Source organism: Mustela erminea, chromosome 17 (genome assembly GCF_009829155.1).
Source record: "Mustela erminea isolate mMusErm1 chromosome 17, mMusErm1.Pri, whole genome shotgun sequence".
Lineage (NCBI taxonomy): Eukaryota > Metazoa > Chordata > Mammalia > Carnivora > Mustelidae > Mustela > Mustela erminea.
The window spans coordinates 66408226-66420356 of NC_045630.1; the positions used below are offsets into that span (position 1 = coordinate 66408226).

Sequence of the window (12131 nt, forward strand, 5' to 3'; positions counted from 1 at the left end):
TCTTTGCATCTCCTGGATTTTGATGTTTGTTCCCTTTGCCATGTTAGGAAAATTCTCTATAATACTTCTCTCCAATATACCTTCTTCTCCCCTCTCTCTTTCTTCTTTTTCTGGAATCCTAATTATTCTAATGTTGTTTCGTCTTATGGTGTCACTTATCTCTCGAATTCTCTTCTTGTGGTTCAGTATTTGTTTGTCTCTCTTTTGCTCAGCTTCTTTATTCTCTGTCATTTGGTCTTCTATGTCACTAATTCTTTCTTCTGCCTCATTTATCCTAGCAGTAAGAGCTTCCATTTTCGATTGCACCTCATTAATAGCTTTTTTGATTTCAACTTGGTTAGATTTTAGTTCTTTTATTTTTCCAGAAAGGGCTTTTATCTCTCCGGAGAGGGTTTCTCTAATATCTTCTATGCCTTCTTCAAGCCCGGCTAGAACCTTGAGAATAGTCTTTCTGAACTCTAGATCTGTCATATTAGCAATGTCCGTATTGATTAGGTCCCCAGCCTTCGGTACTGCCTCTTGTTCTTTTTTTTTTGCGGTGAGTTTTTCCGCCTTGTCATTTTGTCCAGATAAGATCTGCTTTCTCCTCCTCTGGAATTCTGCTGTTCTCCTTGGTGAGTGAAGTTGGCCTTGGCTGGGTTTCTTGTTGATCTTCTGGGGAATGGGCCTATTGTAGTGATTCTCAAGTGTCTTTGCCCCAGCAGAATTGCACTGCCCTTATCAAGGGCCAGGCTGAGTAATCTGCTCAGGTTTGCTTTCGGGAGTTTTTGTTCCCTGGGCACTTTCCATAGAGTTCCGGAGGACAGGAATGAAGATGGTGGCCTCCCAGTCTCCAGCCCAGAGTAGCCGAGAGCTCGGGGTCCCGCTACTCAGTGCACCCTCAGAGAAAAGCTCCCAACTGCCCCTGTCTCCCTGGCCTCCAGTCGAGCTTGGAGAAAAGCGCTCATTCACTGGTGCTTAGAGAAAAGTGCCCAGTGGCTTCTGCCTCCCTGGCCTCTGGTTGCACTTGGAGAAAAGTGCTCCGTGGCTTCCGTCTCCCTGGCCTCCAGCCACGTGTTTGGAGACAAGTGCTCAGTCACTTCGTCTCCCTGGCCTCTGGCCACACTCCGAGCTCACTCAGCCTGTGCCTGGTTCAAGGTAACCCCTAGTTGAGAGCTCCCTCCTCGGCTTTGTCTCTGTAGCCGGCTTCCCCGCTCTAATACCTGTGAGCTCTGCAACACTCAGACACCCCCGGTCCTTCTGTGACCCCGCGGGACCTGGGGTTACCCTGACCCCATGTGGGCTTCCCCCTGGTTTAGCCTCTGGAACGATGTCCCTCAGTGGAGCAGACTTTTCAAAGTCCTCATTTTGTGCTCCATTGCTCCGCCGCTTGGCGGGAGCCGGTCCCTCCCCCCGTGGTCTATCTTCTCATCACTTTGGATTCACTTCTCCACAGGTCCTACCTTTCAGAAATTGATTGATTTTCTGTTTCTGGAATTGTTGCTCTTCTTCTCTTTGATTTCCCATTGGATTTGTAGGTGTTCACAATGGTTAGATAAGCTCTCTAGCTGATCTCCTGCTACCTGATGTCGTCTCAACCTGCTACTTCTCCACCATCTTCTGTGGTGGAATATTTTATCAGTCAATCATGGTCCTCATGAGTGGCATGGCGGAAGGTCACTAGTCTTTCTAATTCCTCCCTCAATTTGTCAGGGTCTTCTGACAGTGGAAATTGAAGGGTACTGTAACTTAGAAGATCTGTTGCTGTGGTGGTGGCAGGTTGGGGGTGTGGTCCAGAGTCTTTTTACACAAAAGACTTTGCTCAGGAAGGCTTGAAGCTGAGAGAGCCTGATGATGGAGCCCTGCACGGGGAGCCTCACCCTCAGTCCTAGGTGCTTCTGCGAAATTCGCTTCCTGTGATTCAGCCCTTACATGAGTAACCTGCGTACCCTGAGCCTAGAAAACAGGCTGCATGTGACCTGTTATCCTGTAGGTAAAGGGAAGCTAAAGCAGGTGGTTGCATGTTTAGGGGTTTTTCTGGGGAAAGTGGAGGAGTTTGGGGGAGTTAAAGGAATTTGCTGAGGAGATGAGGCTGGATTTTAAGAAGGGGAGTTAATGTCAGATGTGGGTCTTAATTTTTGTTCTAAGCTTAATTTCTGTCCTTTCATCTTGTTAAGGGAGTCCCTAAAACTAGCTGTTATTCTATTGTTTGTATATACTTTTCAATTTGGTCTTTCTATAAGTAGTAATAAGACAGTTCAGAATGCTCTGAAAATTCAAAACGCTCTGAATTTTTTTTTTTCAAATATAAAAGATTTCCAATTCAAAGGATTCTTTGGCCATTGACGAATGGGGTCTTACATTAATCTCAATAGCTGCTCAAACCAATTAGCCTTAATGGCTTAACCAAGGATGCAAAAGAGATGCACCAGAAACAACAAAACAAAACAAAACAACAACAATAAAAAACACCAAATGAAGACGCAAAAGATATAGCCCTCACAAGAAAGTTTACTCCCAGACTTAGCCTAAGAAAACAAAGCCCTTGGAGCGCCTGGGTAGCTCATTTGGTTAAGCATCTGCCTTCATGGTGTCAGGTCCTGATCTCAGGGTCCTGGGATTGAGCCCCACCACCCCCACAACCTGTCGGGCTCCCCCCTCAAAAAATCCTGCTTCTCCCACTCCCTCTGTTCCCCCATTCCTCACCCAACTTGTACTCACACACTCTCTCTATCTCATAAGTAAATAAAATCTTAGAAAAAAAAAAAAAAGAAAACTGAACCCTTCATGGTCATACACAGTAGGAATTGTGTAGCAAAAATGTTGTCTCTAGTCTCTCAAGAACATGAGATGCCTCCTGTCCCAGACTTAATGATCTGCAACACCAGGCAGGTGCCACTGAGATGGGACCTCTCCGGCACTAACAAGATAATGAAGATTGAGATGACAAAGGCACCTCATGGATTGGAGCCCTTGTGACCAATGTCCTATGAGCTGGCAAGGGGGGACACAGAGGGTGCTGCTAGACACATGCACATTGGAAGGGGCACCTTCCAGCTGGTGGAGACCAGAGAGAATGTTCTCCCTGGTCACAAAGCCAACCTCCATGGACGTAGAATAAGATGAAAATAGAACCTGAGAACCTCATGTGGTTTTCCCACAGGGGACCCACAGCAAAATTTGTCTGAATGGAAACCAGTCCAGTGAGAACCATGAACTCGCCAGTCTGTGAGGTTGGCTTGAACAGCGGGCTTGTAGGGCCTCTGTCTGTGTTCTACTCCATGGTTTCCCTCCTCTTCACAAATGACACAGAAGACAGAGAAAAAGGAAAACAGTGACTATCTCTGGGATGAAAGGGGTCAATAGCAAACAGGAGTATACTCACAACAAATCTTTATCATAGTGGCTATAACCAAGGAATTATGTCTCACAAAAACTTTCTCCTGCTAATCTAAATTTAGAAAAGAAAAGGAGTCTCTTCACTCTTGCTCCCAGCAGACCCTGCAGGCAGAGACCCAGGAGACTGATATGTTTAAGAGTTCTTACTTTCTGCTGGCTCCTGTCAGAGATCCCAGGATCTCTCCGATGTACAGCCTGTGAGTGAGTGTCAGCCAGTGGAGAGCGCCACGATGGGTACCAAAACTGTAGGGGAGGGAAACTTTTTCCTTCTTCCCATCTAGGTTCTTTGGCTGGGCTAATAATTAAACTGATGTAAGACAGATTAACAAGAGGAAAACAAATTAAGTTTCATATGATGGGTTCCTATAAAAATGTGAGACTCAAAAAAGTGAACAAAGCAGGCAGCTTCTATGCCTATTAGGCAAAGAAACAAAAAATTTATGAAGAATTGATGAGACAAAGGCAAATGGAGAGCAAATTAGTGAGGGAGAAACAAGGCTTGTTTATATAGTCTTCTTGGCTCTTGATCTTAGCTTTGTACCTCTGGTGATAAGGCTGCCTTCTGTTTTCCTAGTGCAAGGAGGGTACCTTTCACGTGGGAGATTTATTTCCTGCTTTCGGAGGGACAGAGGAGGGTCAGAGTGTCCTTCTTGCACTGGCTGTTTCTTAAATAACTTCAATTCAAAATAATCGCTATGCTGCAGTGGCATATTTTGGGGTGGACAGTTCTGCTCCCCTTCAAGAGTAAGTAGCTCCAACAGTTGTTGTAAGAATCAAATAACATTGTGGGGCGCCTGGGTGGCTCAGTGGGTTAAAGCCTCTGCCTTCGACTCAGGTCATGATCCCGGGGTCCTGGGATCCAGGGCTCTGGATCCAGAGAGATTGGGGCTCTCTGCTCAACTCTGCTTCCTCCTCTCTGCCTGCCTCTCCACCTGCTGGTGATGTCTGTCTGTTAAATAAATAAACAAAATCTTAAAAAAAAAAAGAAGAATCAAATAAGACCGTGCATAGAGAGCACCTCATGTAGTGCCTCGCATGTAATAAGCTCTCGAAGTAGTTTCCGCTGTTATTATCATTAAGCTGTTTTGCGGTGTGTCCCTGAACATAGGCTCATTACTTTCCCTCAGAGTGTAGTGTGGTGGAATTGGTCTGAGGTGACAGCAACGGGAGGTTTTGCTCAAGATTAGGTTCAGGATATTAGGAGGATGAACAGCAAATCTTTCAGGTAATTATTTATGAAAATTGATTCCCCTAATTGACTTTTGATAACTCTCTGGAAGCATACAAGTTAAAGATATATTCTCGGGCAAAAATGTGAGCACAAATATTCTCTGTTGTCCAATTAGGGCAGATCCAATACCCTGGCGTTCAGCTAAGCAGAAGAGAGGGTTGACACCTTTTTTCTAGTTAAAGAATCCAGTCAGGAGATATGTCTTAATTATAGAGGACCCATCCCAACTCTCCAGGGACGTGGGCTGAGCCAATCTTTTCCTCAGAATTCAATTACTGTTACTTTACTATACGTAGTTCAGTGGACAGCCTCTGGCCCTAATAATTTTAGCCAGGAAAGTTCTTAAAGCTGGTATTTGCGTTTAAGTGGACATTAAAATTCTCAATAAAGCTTTCCTGGAATGTTAAATTTAAACATTTTAGCTCACTGGTAGATACTTCCATGTAATTTTGATAGAAAATACATCCCGAGGTAACTGACACATTTGTACTGTATAGAGTTGTCAGACGTAATTCAATTAACTGTGGGGTGACATCTGCCAAAAAGGGTGATTCTAGTTTGGGTGAGTTGGTTCTAAGCAATCGTTTTTCACTGTAAATGGAGGGTAAGATTCAGTGTCCACTGAGGCCCCTTCTTGCTGATGTTAATAGAGCCACGTCATCAGCCCTGGTTTTCCTTTATTCCAGCCTCTGGTGTACCCAGATGTGGAGTCAGGCATTAAGGCTGAAGTTAGGAAACGATACCTAAATCCCATGATGAAACTACCACAGAGGTCCTTCCATGAGAAAAAGGATGTAAACTATATAAAGGGTCCGAACAAAAATAAACATTTTTCTGTCAAAGGGAGTGGGGTAAGGAGAACACATTTGTAGAATTCTAGCCATGGGAAGGAGCTTCGGTCCCGCAGGAGGTGGTAGCCCAGCCTCTGCAGCACCTTTGCAGGCCAAAGAAGCGGGGTGGCTCAGTCACGGATGTCAGAGACTGTCAGCGTGAAGTCGTGGGGAGAGGCAGGAGGGGCCACCCGGCAGGACACTTTCCTCTGGGGACTGAGAGCGGCCATGCTGACAAGAGTCCGGGCCAAGCCTGAGCCCAGGGTGAGCCTTAGCATGGAACGGGACATGACGTGTGCAGACCAGGTACCGAAAACCTCCCCGTGTCGGGCAGAAATAGTGGGCACGGGTCATGCTGAGAAGCCCCATGTGGCCTCCAGCCGGATGAGCGGACGAGGCCCCGTCTCCGAGGTCAGCCGGGGCCTGCAGGAGGGACGGGACGTCTGGCTGCCTCAGAAGGGGGGCTGGAGCAGGACGGAGATGGACTTGGAGTTCCAGGTGACAAAGCAGGTGGGAGGCTAAGACTGTGATCCCCCTCCCCGCCCCCATGCTGTTCCCTATGCCCAGGTCTGACGTGCAAGCGTTGACAAAAAGAGCAAATGACTCCAAATCCTTAAAACGTCAACAGTAAGAGCAGCGACAACAGTGCAAATACCCAGATTTCTGAGCCGTGGAGCCCCAGCAGCGTTGCTTTGATTTCTGAAGAGCTTTATCTGAGATCAGCGTCTTCTAGGCCCAGAGGCCGGGTTTCCGCCACTGTCACACACATGCATCTTGTCATTTCTCCTGCACCGGAGGCGGTGGGGAGCTTGGGAGCCTCCTCCTCCAGTAAACGCAGACTCCTAGCTCGAGGTTCCCGGATGGCCTGGCTAAGCGGTGGGCTACGGGCCACAGCACCGTCACCCCCAGGGCTGCTCATTCTGTGTGTGCATTCATTGACTCCAACCTCCTGGATCCGATGTCCAGAGTTCGAGAGCAGGAATCTGCGATTCGCAAGCTCAGTGGCCCAGTGTGTTTTGGGAGCCCTCACTTCAGTGTCTTCCTGGCAGCTCAGATGTCTTATTTGGGGGACATGACTGGCTCCCAACAAGCTTAAAGGCAGGTGGTCATCTTTAAAGAAGGGTCTAGAACATCTTGACTCAGGTTATCCCTTAGCCTGCCTCTGGTGTGCTCTCTGAGGACCCATTCAGGGAGACCCCCACTTCCCCATGCCCTTTCGTGCCCTCCAACAAGTGACTGTGCTCCCAGGATGACAACTGCTTAATCACGCAGGCCAGACTGCAGCGCATCTTAAAAATGTCTTTGGAGGACTGCACACTTCTTAGGCACCGTCTGAAGTCCTTTACGTGTGTTTATTTGTTCCGTGACAATGCTATGTGGCAAATACTATTTTATGTTCCTCGTTCAGCAGGTGAAGAAACTGCGGTCTGAAGAGGTTAATGGACTTGCCCAGAGCCAGGGTTGAACCCAGGTGGTCTGCTGCGGGGGCCGGGCTTCGGGCAGCACAGGCTAATCCTCCGCACCCGGGCCTGTGGGGTAATGAGGATATGGGGTTGTGTGCTGCCTTTCTTGCGGGGAAGCCTCTCTGGAACGCCAAGCATCCAGGCTGTTGGCTACCATTTCTGGGGCCCTGGCAATCTCCCTGGCTTTCGTTTTGTTGTTGCATGTGTAGGAGACTGGCTTTTGCCTACAATTCCTGCTCCGTCTCAGCATCAACACAGACATTAGGCAGAGCGTGCCTGTAACACCTTGTCAAAGTTCTTCCTTGACTTGGAAAGCCCACCTTCTCGGCTGCTGTGTGTGCGGGTAGACACAATCTCACATTCTGGGAAGCATTTACCCAGGGTGTGCAAGCGCAGGGAAAATCCTCGAGGCCAGTGATTCCCAACTGGAGATGCTTGTGTTGTAATGACCTCGTAGCTTTGAACCGACCAGCTGCCCAGGCCACATGGCAGTCGGCGACAGCCGATGGTCTGGTGGTGACAAAGCTCCTTTGGGGACAGTTACGTGAGCCAGTCTCTGCCGGTGGGGTCCGGGGAGCCCCCATTGCAGGCTGAGCAGTAGCTTCGGGAAGACAGCTGTTGTCTCGGACTGATGGTGTGGCTCTTTCTGCCTGATGTGTCCCTTGCTTCCTCTTTCCTTCCCCTTTTCCAGGGGCTCCGGTTTGAACTGAGAGAGCACACCAGCTGCGTCATTTAGGCCCTGGAGTCTGGCGTCGGGCTGCTCCAGGATTAAATGAAAGGGTAACCTTGTGTTTACCATCCCACAGATTTTTATCTATTCAGTAGACTTGCTCCGTGGTAACGAACGTTCTGTCTGTCTTAGGATGCTCTTCTTTTCCTGCACCTGGAACTCCGGAACCCTGCAGTCCGAGGTGTCTGTCTTACCCCCTGGGGCTTGGAATCAGGGAGAAACAAAGTGCCAAGGTGCGGGGAAAGGCTGAAGTCCTTCGGGACTTTCACTGGAGCACGGTGAACTGTAGGAGAGAGCGAGCAGAGAGCTTCCAAGCAACACATCTGAGGCCAGAGTGCGGACTTACCATGCCCCTCCCCTGATGAGTTTCATGGCCGCGGTCACCCCGGGAGCGAGCGGTCCCTGCACTGTCCAGGCAGGTTACGAGAACAGGAGCCAACTGTGAAGCACTCACAGTGGAGGGCTTGGAGTCCCTCTTCCTTGTTGTTTCTCTCCGTCATCGCCTTAGCCCACCCTCTCCCTACCTCCACGTCTCCCTCTCTCGTTCTCGTTCAGTGTCAAGCCTTGTTCAGAACATCCATTTGGGAGATCTTCCCAACGTGCCGGGCTCCTTGAAATCCCCGTGTTCCTATAGAATCCGCCCATCCTACCGGTACCTGCATTCTTGAGACTCACCTGGGGGGCCCAGTGCTAACAAGAAGGCAGACTGAGCACAGTGTAAACACTTCTTCCTCTGTGTCCCAATCTTTTGCCTATTATATGTATTTTTCTGTTTAAATCTATCTATAATTGAATAAATGGCTAGAATAAGAAAAGCTTATGAAGTAATCACTTTAAGCCAATCTTACATTTAAAAAATAAGATGCAAAAGGTTTTGGAGAGGCGTGCCTAGGTGGCTCAGTGGGTTAAAGCCTCTGCCTTCAGCTCAGGTCACGATCTCAGGGTCCTGGGATCGAGCCCCGCATCGGGCTCTCTGCTCGGCAGGGAGCCTGCTTCCTCCTCTCTCTCTGCCTGCCTCTCTGCCTACTTGTGATCTCTGTCTGTCAAATAAATAAATAAAATCTTTAAAAAAAAAAAGGTTTGAAAGCAAATTTAAATGCAAGTCTTTTTTTAAAGGAAATATTTTATTTATTTATTTGAAAGAGAGAGAGAGAGAAAGCACTAGCAGGGGGAGGGGTAAGGGGAGAGAGAGAAGCGGACTCCCCAGTGGGCAGGGAGGCCGATGCGGGGCTCGATCCCAGGACCCTGGAGCCATGACCCCAGCCGAAAGCAGATGCTCAACTGACTGACCCACCCAGGTGCGTCTTAACTGTGCATCATTAAAAAAAAAAAACAAAAAAAGAAAAAATCCCAAACTTTTCCAGAAATGTACTAACCATTTGTAATAGTCCTATTACTTTGTAATTTGGAATATGCTACCCACATGATGGTTCTTCTAGTTGATTGAGAAATAACCTTTATTACCAATTTTTCATTGGGTCCATGGGAAAAGTCATGATGAGACCATCATGAGTTAGCTCGAGATCCTTTTCACGTGAAAGTGTCATGTTTTATGTAGATGCGCGTGTGCCGTGAAACACAGAATCAGGACGTCCGACTGAGCTTGTTCTCCGTTCTAGGTATTCTGGGAATAAAGCAGAGTCCGGCTGCGTGTCCTGTTGATGAAATGAAAACAGTAGCTTTTGGAGCCTCGAGGACTATTGATCTCCGCCGTCCCTTTCCTTGCTTCTTAATCAAATGTACACACACGCACACTTCACTTGAGACATCAGGAGACCACCTTCAGAAATGTTAATGAGGGGAAAAGCCCCCCATAATTTTGTTACTATGATAAGAACACTTATTGTTTGGGGGTATTCCTTAAACATTTTTTTTTTCCCCAAGCAATGTACTTCTTTAAAAAAAATAGTGTACAGACAAATTTACGTTATTTTTTCTCTTATAGGCGCATAAGCATTTTTACCAGTTGTACCGTAAAGTTCGCAACCTGCCTCGTGAGTGGCTGCGCGTTCTGTGCGGTGGATGCAGAGACGGGACGGTGTTCTGCAACAGGCCCTGATTTTCTGATTTCACTCTCCTAAGTCACGTCGTGGTTGTCCCTGTGAGGAAAACCTCCTCTGCAGACACCCCACCACCACCGCCTGCCCCAAGCCACGGCTGGTATTTCAGGACATTTACCGAGACTGGATTTCGGGATGTGACTGTTGTGATTTGCCAAGCACGGCCGCACGAGGCTGTTGGAGCACCAGCAGGCACGGCACTGTGGAGTCTCTAATAAATAACCTGCATCGGTCTCTCATTTTGTGATTTATCTTTTTTTTTTTTTTTTTCTCTTTGAGCTCTGATTCATGGCTCCACGGGGTGACTTTGGAAAATCATTTACCCGTCAGCCACAGCACGCGGACCATGGCCTATAAAAGGTCAAGGGGGATCAGACCCAAGGTGGGATCCCAGCCGCTTGTCCTCTTTCCAGAACCGTAGCCCAGATTCCACACACAGTGACCCCAGGGAGGAAACACGGATAAGTTGTTGCTGTGTCTCCCGGTCATCGTTAACCTCCCTGGCGCTTTCTTCCAAGGCAGTAGGTGCTTTGCTTCAGAGGGTCGCTGAGCTCTTGTCTCTGGACTGCATGGTGCAAAGCCATGGGAGAAGGGCCCACGTGGGTGAGGGGTGGTGGTCTGGGGAAGCGGGCAGTCTGGCTTGGTGAGAGAAGACGTCTTTGTGACCTGATAAGCTATTAAAAAAGAGACCACTGGCCCCCATGGAATGACTTGGGTGACTTAACACCTAACCTGGCTGCGGGGGCCAGCGCCCCTGTCCCCCCACCCCGGAGTGTACTCTTTAACCAGTCAGTCTGGGTTTACCTGCTCTGTGCTGGTGAGCTTGTGGGCCTGAGAGCGGCCCTCCCTTTCCCCATAGGAAGGTGATTGCCTGAGATAATCTGCTCTTTGCAAGAAACATTTTCTTCTGGAACTTTCTACATACTACGCTGCTCCTCAGAGCTCCTTCTTATCTGCTAGATGGAGTGCTGCCCAATTCATGAGTCAGTGACTAAAGCCAAGTAGATCCTTCAATGTACTCATGTGAATTTTGTTTTTTAACATAACTCAGCTGCTGATACTTTCTCTGTTTTCTCTCCTGCAGACACATGCAGAAAGGCCTTTGTGTTCCCCACAGAATCAGATAATTCTTAGGTGACCTTATCCGTTCCGGTACAGAAGCCACTGAAGGCTTTCACCCTGTGCCTGCAAGTCTACACTGCCTTGGCCCACCCCTACAGCCTCTCCTCGTATGCCACCAGGGCACAGCACAATGAGATCCTCCTCTTCAGGGAAAAGCCTGGCTTGTACAGCGTGTCCGTGGGGGGAGGATCTGACGCCTACTTCAGGGTTCCTGAGACTTTTTACACACCCAGGCACTTCTGTGTTACCTGGGAGTCCCAAACAGGGATTACAGAGCTCTAGGTGGATGGAAGCCCATGGTAGGATGAGTCTGAGGAAGGGATACACCGTGGGGTCAGAAGCAAGCATCAGCCTAGGGCAGGAGCAGGATTCATTCGGTGGGGGCTTTGATAAGACCCAGGTCTTGGTGGGAGAGGTTGTAGATGGGAACATGTGGGACTTTGTGCTGCCCCCGGAGGAGATCAGAGCTGTCTCCACCGGTGGGGTCTCCATCCCTAACTTCCTGAACTGGCAGGAACTCAAGTATGAAACACGAGGTGAAGTGTTCCTCAAGGACCAGCTGTGGTCCTGAGGCCCTTTTGTCTGTGCTGAAGTTGCCTCCTCTGGGGGGAGGGGTGGTCACACTTACATTGCCCTGTCTCTTGCTCTCAGGTGTTGCTGTCCTACACACACGGCTCTGGCAGAGGGACCATATTTCCCTTTGTCTTCTCTACCTGTTTTCCTCAGCACAAGGGACAGTGCAGAGAAGAGGGGCTTTTTGTAGAATTACCAGGACACACCCAAGGCCAGTTAAATCTGATTTTGGGAGTGGAAACCTAGGATCACAGGGATTGCAGTGCTTGGTCAAGGTGGGGAGCTATGCATTTTCGGTATGTCTAGGAGCAAGTGAGCCAACTTTTCTTTCCCTCCTGGAAGACCGCCTGTGCTTACCAGCAGCCCCACTAACATCTACTTTTCCCTTTAAAGGCAAACCCACCCCCTTTGACTGTGCTTTAATGAATTAGCTGCATAACCCAGGAGGAGAGTTTTTCCAGCATTCTGACCCCACTCGCCCACTAGGATGTGGCCATTATGTGTTTGAATGATCTTTAATTCTTTAATCCTGTCAATTTGAAGATTTAAAAATCTAAAAAGAAATGTTTTACTGTTGTTCCTGCTTCGTGGGTTTTCTTTTTTCCTCAGGACCACCAGTTTTCATTGTGTGATGTTTCCATTACTTCTCCTTACCTGTGTGCCTTATCCTTATCATGTGAGCTCTCACTTTTTTAAGCCTTTCTTCCACACCATGCGTTCATTTTCCTGTTTGGCATACTGGGC

General features: G+C 48.4%; 1 pseudogene; it reads left to right on the forward strand.

Annotated features, from left to right (window-relative positions):
* The first annotated feature begins 5727 nt into the window (after nt 1–5727).
* LOC116575954 lies at nt 5728–11385 on the forward strand (annotated as a pseudogene).
* Nucleotides 11386–12131: the final 746 nt, after the last annotated feature.